A 7,439-nucleotide genomic window follows, 5' to 3' on the forward strand; every position below is an offset into this window, starting at 1 on the left:
GATATATCCCTCGAATGCATACTTCAGTCCCTTTTGTCTTGCTCTCTTAGATATTTCACCTGTTTGCCAAAAATGACAAAATATCTCCTTGGGAATGTCTGACACCGGTGCATACATACTGTAATAGACGTGCCAGGCGTGAAAGCTTGTCAGGCGTAGCAACAGTAACTAAGGAGGGCGGGGCTTAGCAAAGGGTCAATTACATGGGCTTGATTTTAATATTGTGTGTAATTACCAGAATGATCCACAACTGTTTTTTTGGGGGGGTTTTGTAATGGTTGTTCATGAGGAAAAATCCTCCAGCTCCTGCAAATTCTTTGCTTTTCCAGCATCTTCTGCATATTTGACTCCTTAGGCCATGTGTCCACCAAAGCGTTTTTAGCCAGCTGAAAACGCTAGATGTTCTGCTGAAAACGCCTAGCTGTGGGTGTTTGAGAGCGTTTTTTTTTTTTTTTTTCAGTTGAGATGCTTCGTTGCTATGATACAGAATATCTGCAGCACAGTTTACTTGTACGCAGATAATTTGTTTCATACTAAAAATGAATTTTTCATCCATTTTGTTCGGTTAGCTCTGCTGGTTGATGTCGTTGTACAGAAAGAATGTTGTGACAGTTGGTCGGTGTGGTATTTGTCCCGCCCCTCCTCCACTGTGATTGGACGGCTGTGTAAAAGTGACAGTGATGAGCGCTGCGTTTTATCCAAAGTTGAACATTCTTCAACTCTCGGTGACCTGTAAAAACGCAGAGTGCTCAGCGCTTCAGCGTGAAAAAAACGCTCAGCGCCTCGCTATGCTCATGGTGTTAGAAAAACGCAGCTCTCCCATTGAAAACAATTGAAAAAACATGCCAGCCGCGTGAAAAAAACGCTTTGGTGGAAACACGGCCTTACTAGCAGTGACTATGATTGTGAGATCCATCTTTTCACACTGGTGACAACTGAGGGACTCATACACAACTATTACAAACCCTGCAAACATTTAGTGATGCTCAAGAAGGAAGCATCCGTTAGGAGCCAAAGGGTGTAAACTTTTGAACTGTATCATTGGTGTAAATTGTTCTTATTTTGTTTAAAAATTAATTAATTAATTTAGTCCTGCATCACCATAATCTTGCTCAAAAGTTTACCCCTGGCTCTTAATGCATTGTGTTGCATTCTTGAGCATTACCTTGTAGATTCTGAAAGATGTGCAATAGGTAAACGTATGACTGTAACTATACATTGCAATCATTTTGTAAGGTTTAAAATATTAATTTAAGAGCTCAGTGTTAAGACCTTTCGCCGGAAGTTGATTGACAGGCGATCTGATCAATCATAATGCAGATACCCGCCATTTTTGTCCGACAAACAAACCAAACCAGTTAGTAGATTAAAGTCAGTGGACTTGAACTTGAAAAATGAACGGAGGCCTACACATTAAAGCACCACAAAACAGTATTTATTGTTAGAATTTCATAAAAAGAAAAAAATGTTGAATGCTGAGACTTTATTTCATACTAAAAGTAGCCTGCACTGTCTTGTCTGTTGGCGCATTATCAGTGTCCTCTTTGCTCCGCAATATATTTTTCACTGTGTGAGAACATGTGGAGTGTATTTTATATGTGCTTTAGTATGTTAGTCAACCCCTCCAAATAATTGTACTTTATAGCATAGCATGACAAAAGCATGACAAACGATTTTTAGTTTATAGGTTTGTTTATGTGGTTCTGTATCTGTTTATTTAGATTTGTGTTGATTATGTTCATACACCTTGAGGTTGTGTTTATATATGCAAGTTTTCCTCTTTTTCTTAGTATCAGCATATGAATATTTAAGCAGTCATCTTCAAGCTTAGTGTGGTGTGATGGGTAATTATGTGTTGAGTCTCACTAATTAGAGGCGTCTGTCTTCACCTAACGAAGGATAACCTGCCACGCATAAGAGATTAAGTAAGTTTAAAGGCAGCGCACATCTTCATTTATGAGTGATTGAAATGCTAATTTGCTGGCATCATCTTGACCTGCTGCAGGAGAACTAGAGCAAACAATTAGTGGACAAAACAACAGATTGCACAGATGTGCAAAAGATTCACTCATAGTTTAAGCTGTTATGATAAGGCCTGGAACATCCTTTGCACACGTATACGTAATATATCTCTTAACATAGACATTTGTAGCTTTTTAAGCTCAAAATGTGTCAGAGTGTGAATATCTCAAATCATAATGCAACGCAACACTCTCAGGGCTACCGCAAGGCGTGCTATAGTCTGCATTAGCATAGACAAATTTAGATCAACTATGTTAATGGCGGAACAACAGTTTAAAGAGGACTTTCTTAGGTAGTTAGTAAATGGCATAGACGTTTATGCAGTAGAAGTAACTCTTTGAGTACTAAGGTTTGTAATTACCTAGTAGTGCAAAAATGCATGTTAAAGGGATAGATCACCAAAAAATTACAATTATGTAATTAATTACTCACCCTCATATCGTTCCAAACCCGTAAGACTTTCGTTCATCTTCGGAACACAAATGAAGATTTTTTTTTTGATCATTGGTTCTCACACGTCAAGCGAACATGCTTGAGCTTCCGTTTACCAAAACTGATGTGTAAGTTGATGAATGTTTATATGTGAATACAAGCCTAAATTTAATCTGTGCATCATATAAAGCAATAAGGTCTCTTCAGCTCAATTCATATGGATCAGTTTTATGAACTTTTTGAAGCGTCAAAGTGTCAGTTGTGTAGCTGACTGTCTATGGAGGGACAGAAAGCTCTCAGATTTCAGCAAAAAGATATGAATTGCTGTTCCGAAGATGAACGAATGTCTTACGGGTTTGGAACGACATAAGGGTAAGTAATTAATGAAAGAATATTCATTTTGGGGTGAACTATCCTTTTAAGCATCCACAACCCCAAACTTGCAATGTGCTGGCCAAGCAATTGTAGTTGTGTACTTGCGTAAAGTACATTTGTGGCCTTTATTTTAAGCAATACCAGTCTCATCATACCATGTTGACAAAAGTCACTGAACCTTTGGTCTATTCTTTTAAAGCAATGTATAAGTAGTTAAGTGCAAAAAATTAATAAATCCATGACATGAACTTTGGAGAAAGAGGATAAATGGATAGAGGAATAGATGCATTTACATTTACATAACATTGAGGGCTTATGGCAGATGCTGTAATGCAGACAACAATAAGAGTTTTTTTGTTGTTGTTGTTGTTATTTTAAGTTATTTAAATTTACAGGTTACCAAAATCAAAGTATGTTAATAGTTTTGACCAAATAAAATATTCAGATACAATTAAAGAGTTTTGTTTGTGCCACTTAGTAGCAAGTGTATGAGCAGAACTGTGTATTACTTAACTGTATATTTATTTTCTCAGTTAGATTTGGTATATTTTACTTTTGAATATAAATAAAATACATTTGTTGCTGTCTACTTTCTACTTTTTTGCTGTATGTTCAACTGTCTGCTTTACACGTCAGTCTGGTTGTCTCCTCAATAAGTGGGTGGTTCTTAGCTATAAGAATAATGCTATTCACACTACCAGAAACACACAGCAACAAAGCCACACAATTCCATTTATTTCAATGGATAGCCGATTTCCCGGCTACACGAGCAACAGTGACCGTTAGTGACAGAATGTAGGCATGTTCTTGTAGTGGAGTGTTGAGTCATAGAGAAGTTCATTTTAGCGGTCAGCAACTTTCCTATAACTTATGATGTCTATGTGTACATATGGTGGAACTCAACGTGCTGACTCCGAGCCCTAATGGTTTTGTGAAACTGGATAGACTGGTGCTTGCGCTTTCGCCGCAGATAAATAGCCGTGATGGTGAAAAGCACTCGCTATTTCTCGTTCATCATTAATATTAAGCATTTTATGTAGCTACTGATTCTATTCATATTTAGTATTTTCCTTCAAAAAAGTATATATTTTTTTGGTTATCTACAACATTAAGTAACATCCATAAATGTCATTCACAAACATTACTAGGCAACCAGTAGTGGGAACACCCACTTGCGACCTGACTGCCAGCAGCTGGCGATATGTAGCGACAAAGTCGCTGGTTGTGTGAATGCAGCTTTTGCTGCTAATTAGCTGCAATGTGTAGCAGACTTTATGCTGATAGTCAAAAGTCTGGCTATCTGCACATTAACATGCAAATGCAAAGTAAATGAAGTCTGGTGCTTCTTTAAATTTAATGACAGCATTTTAAACTGACTCTGTAAAAGTAACCATTACTACTTAATTAACATATTGTTAAAATATATGAAGCTGTTAGTGGAGGGTTAATCGATCCTGTATTTCTGTCTATCAATTTCTCTATTCCACTTCAAGTTCAGTTTCTTCACTTCAAGAGGTGTTATTTCTCACTACATGAGGGCACTGTCTGATGAGCTCTCACACTCACACACTTGTTTTTAAGAATTGCTGATATGTGGACAATAATTATTTGCTTCTTTTAGCTCTGAACCTTATAGTCTATTTGACCAACTAATTTAGATCAGTGGCGTGCACAGACCTCCTCAGGGGCAGGGGCGGAAGGACCAAAAAGGGCACAAAAAAAAAAGAAAAAGAGTTCCTTGTTTTTTTGTTGTTTTTTATCCTTTATTTCCTTGGCATTCTATGAAAAGACTACCCTGGTAAACCAGAGTTCTCGCGAGAGCACAAGTTGAATTTGCTCAGCGAGTTACTCTGGTGTCGAGTAACAATGCTCATTAAATATGCCCCTCGATCTGAGCTGCACCAATCACATCGGGTTATCTTATATAGGCGGGCCAGAGGCGAGCTAAACAGATGACGACAGCGCTGTGACGTCGAAGTCATTAATAAACATTGCAAGATGCCTATGGATGAACACCAGTTGTTTAAAACGGCTTTGGCCGCTACAATGAACGAGTTAGACTTGGCTTTTTATCTAAAACAGGAACAGAAGACGCCGCTCGAATCGTTCCTTTGCAAGAAGGACGTTTTTTCTGTTTTGCCGACCAGATGCGGTAAGAGTATAATCTACCAGTTAGCTCCGCAGGTAGCTAAGCGTATGGGGCTTATTGTTGTGATTGGTCGTAGTGTTATCCTATTGCGTGCAGTGAGATTTTCAAATGCATGCCTGGTGCCGCCCCTCGAGCTGGGCGATTTTCATTAGTCGACGCCAGACCATTAATCTTTTAGATTTAGGTCTGGATTTCCAGGCTATGAAAAGACATTATTACAATTAGAATGCATAACACATCAAATGAAAATATGGAAATTATGATAATATTACTAAATATTATTTACTTTACCAAACAAAACTGTGAGAATCAAGAAGGTAATTGAAGAATTCATGTTTAGTTTTGTTGAATTTTATGTATGTATTATATGCTTTAAAGTGTTAGCTATCATGAAATCAGTAGGCTAACACTTTACAATAAGGTTTCATTAGTTAGCTAAATTTGTTAACATGAACTATGAACTGCACTTCTACAGTATTTATTAATCTTAGTTAATATTAATTTCAGCAGTTACTAAAACATTATTTAAATCAAAAGTTGAATTTGTTAACATTAGTTAATGCACTGACTGTGACATAACATTAACAATTAACAGTTGTATTATTATTAACAAATATAGTAACAAATGTGTTGCTCATGGTTAGTTCATGTTAGTTAATACATGAATAATAAACAAATGAACCTTATTGTAAAGTGTTACTATGAAATCAAATATATAAATTCCTTACAATTTGGAGTTAGACATGGACTTAAGATTTCATTTCAATGTATTTCCCCAAGCTAATAACACTTGCCTTGGATAAAAACGATAGACAGAATGCGGCTGAAATCGAGGTATACTTTTATTTTAGTTAAGCATAACTCGCATGCTGCCGCAACTTTTACAGTAGCATGGTAGGATAAATTTAACTTTTCCGTATTAGCTTAATGTTACATGTTGGCTGCTTGTGTAGTTTGAAGACTCGCGGACAACTGCTGCGTACCAGGCGCTGCAAAGGAAACTCCGCCTACCACTTCACCTCCTTCAAATGCTTCCGCCAAAAACAATATATATATATATATATATATATAATATTTTTTTGTATTATTATTGTTAGTGGCAATAGTGTATAAGTTTATTGTTATCTATTATAATATGTATAATAATAATTATTATTATTTTCAATTATCAGAGAGGTCTCAATACATTTTGAGACAAAAGGGGCAGAAAAGGGGACTTCAAGTAGGATGTTAATTATAAATATACAGATTATTCATTGTAAAAAAAACATGAATGGAAATACACGTGCTGTGTATTTTTGTATCATGTTGTTAGCTTAGCAACATGCTAACATCAAACTTATTAGAGACAACAGTGTCACGTCTCCAACATGCTTCACATAAGGAGCAATGCTGTTTTTGTTTTGCACCCAGTTTCTGCAAGTAGAGAGCTTCAAATCAGTCACTTATGAAGTTTTCATGTATTACACAGCAAGGCAACTCACTAGATGTTGGAACAGAGCCATATTTAGCTCTGCACCGCATTCACAAGGGAAATGGCAATAACTGAAATTCATGTAGCATGCCAGTCCTATGGGATACACTTTAGTTCCTTTGGTTACAAAGTCATTTTAAGACCATTATAAGCTGTAAGTTGCTGACATCCCAACTGGCACCACCATACTGGCAGCCTGGATCTTGCCTACTGCTTCAAAAATGAGTGAGTATCACTGCAGTCTTTCATGTGAAAGCTACACATTAATGCGAGCAACCCAATCAGCTCTAGGTGCTAATGTGCCTCCAGCTGCTCCTCTTTTGGCATAATGGATTGGATTTGGGAAAATGATCCAATCGTATTTTGGTAATTTGTCAATTAGCAGACACTGTTTGCAAAAAAATTACAGAGATGGTCCCTCTGGAGAAGCCTGGGGTTAAGTGTCCAACTCAAGGACACAGTGATAATATGGTTTCTTGGTATCTCAGTTCCGGTTCATGGGTTCAAACCAAAGAGGTCTATAATGCCCATAGAAATCTATCCATTAGTGTTCCCATTAATTTCAAAAGCAATTGCTCGGCTGGTTCAGAACCCAGAGGAAGTACACATCTTGCATGTTACTGGGTACTCAGGTCTGCTGCCAGATTGTTCTGTGCAATAAATGCCATGTGGCTAATTACTCTCTGGAAAATTCTGTCATATAACATCACTGATTGGCTGATGCATCACGCAAATGCACACAGTCTCAAACCTTCACTAACGACTGTCCTGAGCTTTGACATTAGGTGAGAAGACAGGGAAAAATAGAAGTCATGATTAATTTAAGAAAGTATATACTCTATATGGTGATTACAGTAGTTACATTACATGATAGTTCAGGTGAATGACTCAAATTGTCTCTTGAACTGAAACAAATGTTTGAAGCTGTCTATACTGCACACATCAAATTAAACATTATAAACTGGTGCATGATGCATGATGCATGAT

At 37.1% G+C, this 7,439-nt stretch overlaps 1 long non-coding RNA gene across 1 annotated transcript; it reads right to left on the reverse strand.

Moving 5' to 3' along the window:
• Positions 1-267: 267 nt before the first annotated feature.
• Positions 268-1,090, reverse strand: LOC309508225. Its single transcript, XR_014209423.1, has 2 exons — positions 881-1,090; positions 268-347 (listed from the first exon to the last, which is right to left on the reverse strand). It is a non-coding gene; the product is annotated as an uncharacterized lncRNA (long non-coding RNA).
• Between the last annotated feature and the right edge of the window lie 6,349 nt (positions 1,091-7,439).

The sequence above is a fragment of the Leuciscus leuciscus genome (assembly GCF_965113295.1).
Source record: "Leuciscus leuciscus genome assembly, chromosome: 10".
NCBI lineage: Eukaryota > Metazoa > Chordata > Actinopteri > Cypriniformes > Leuciscidae > Leuciscus > Leuciscus leuciscus.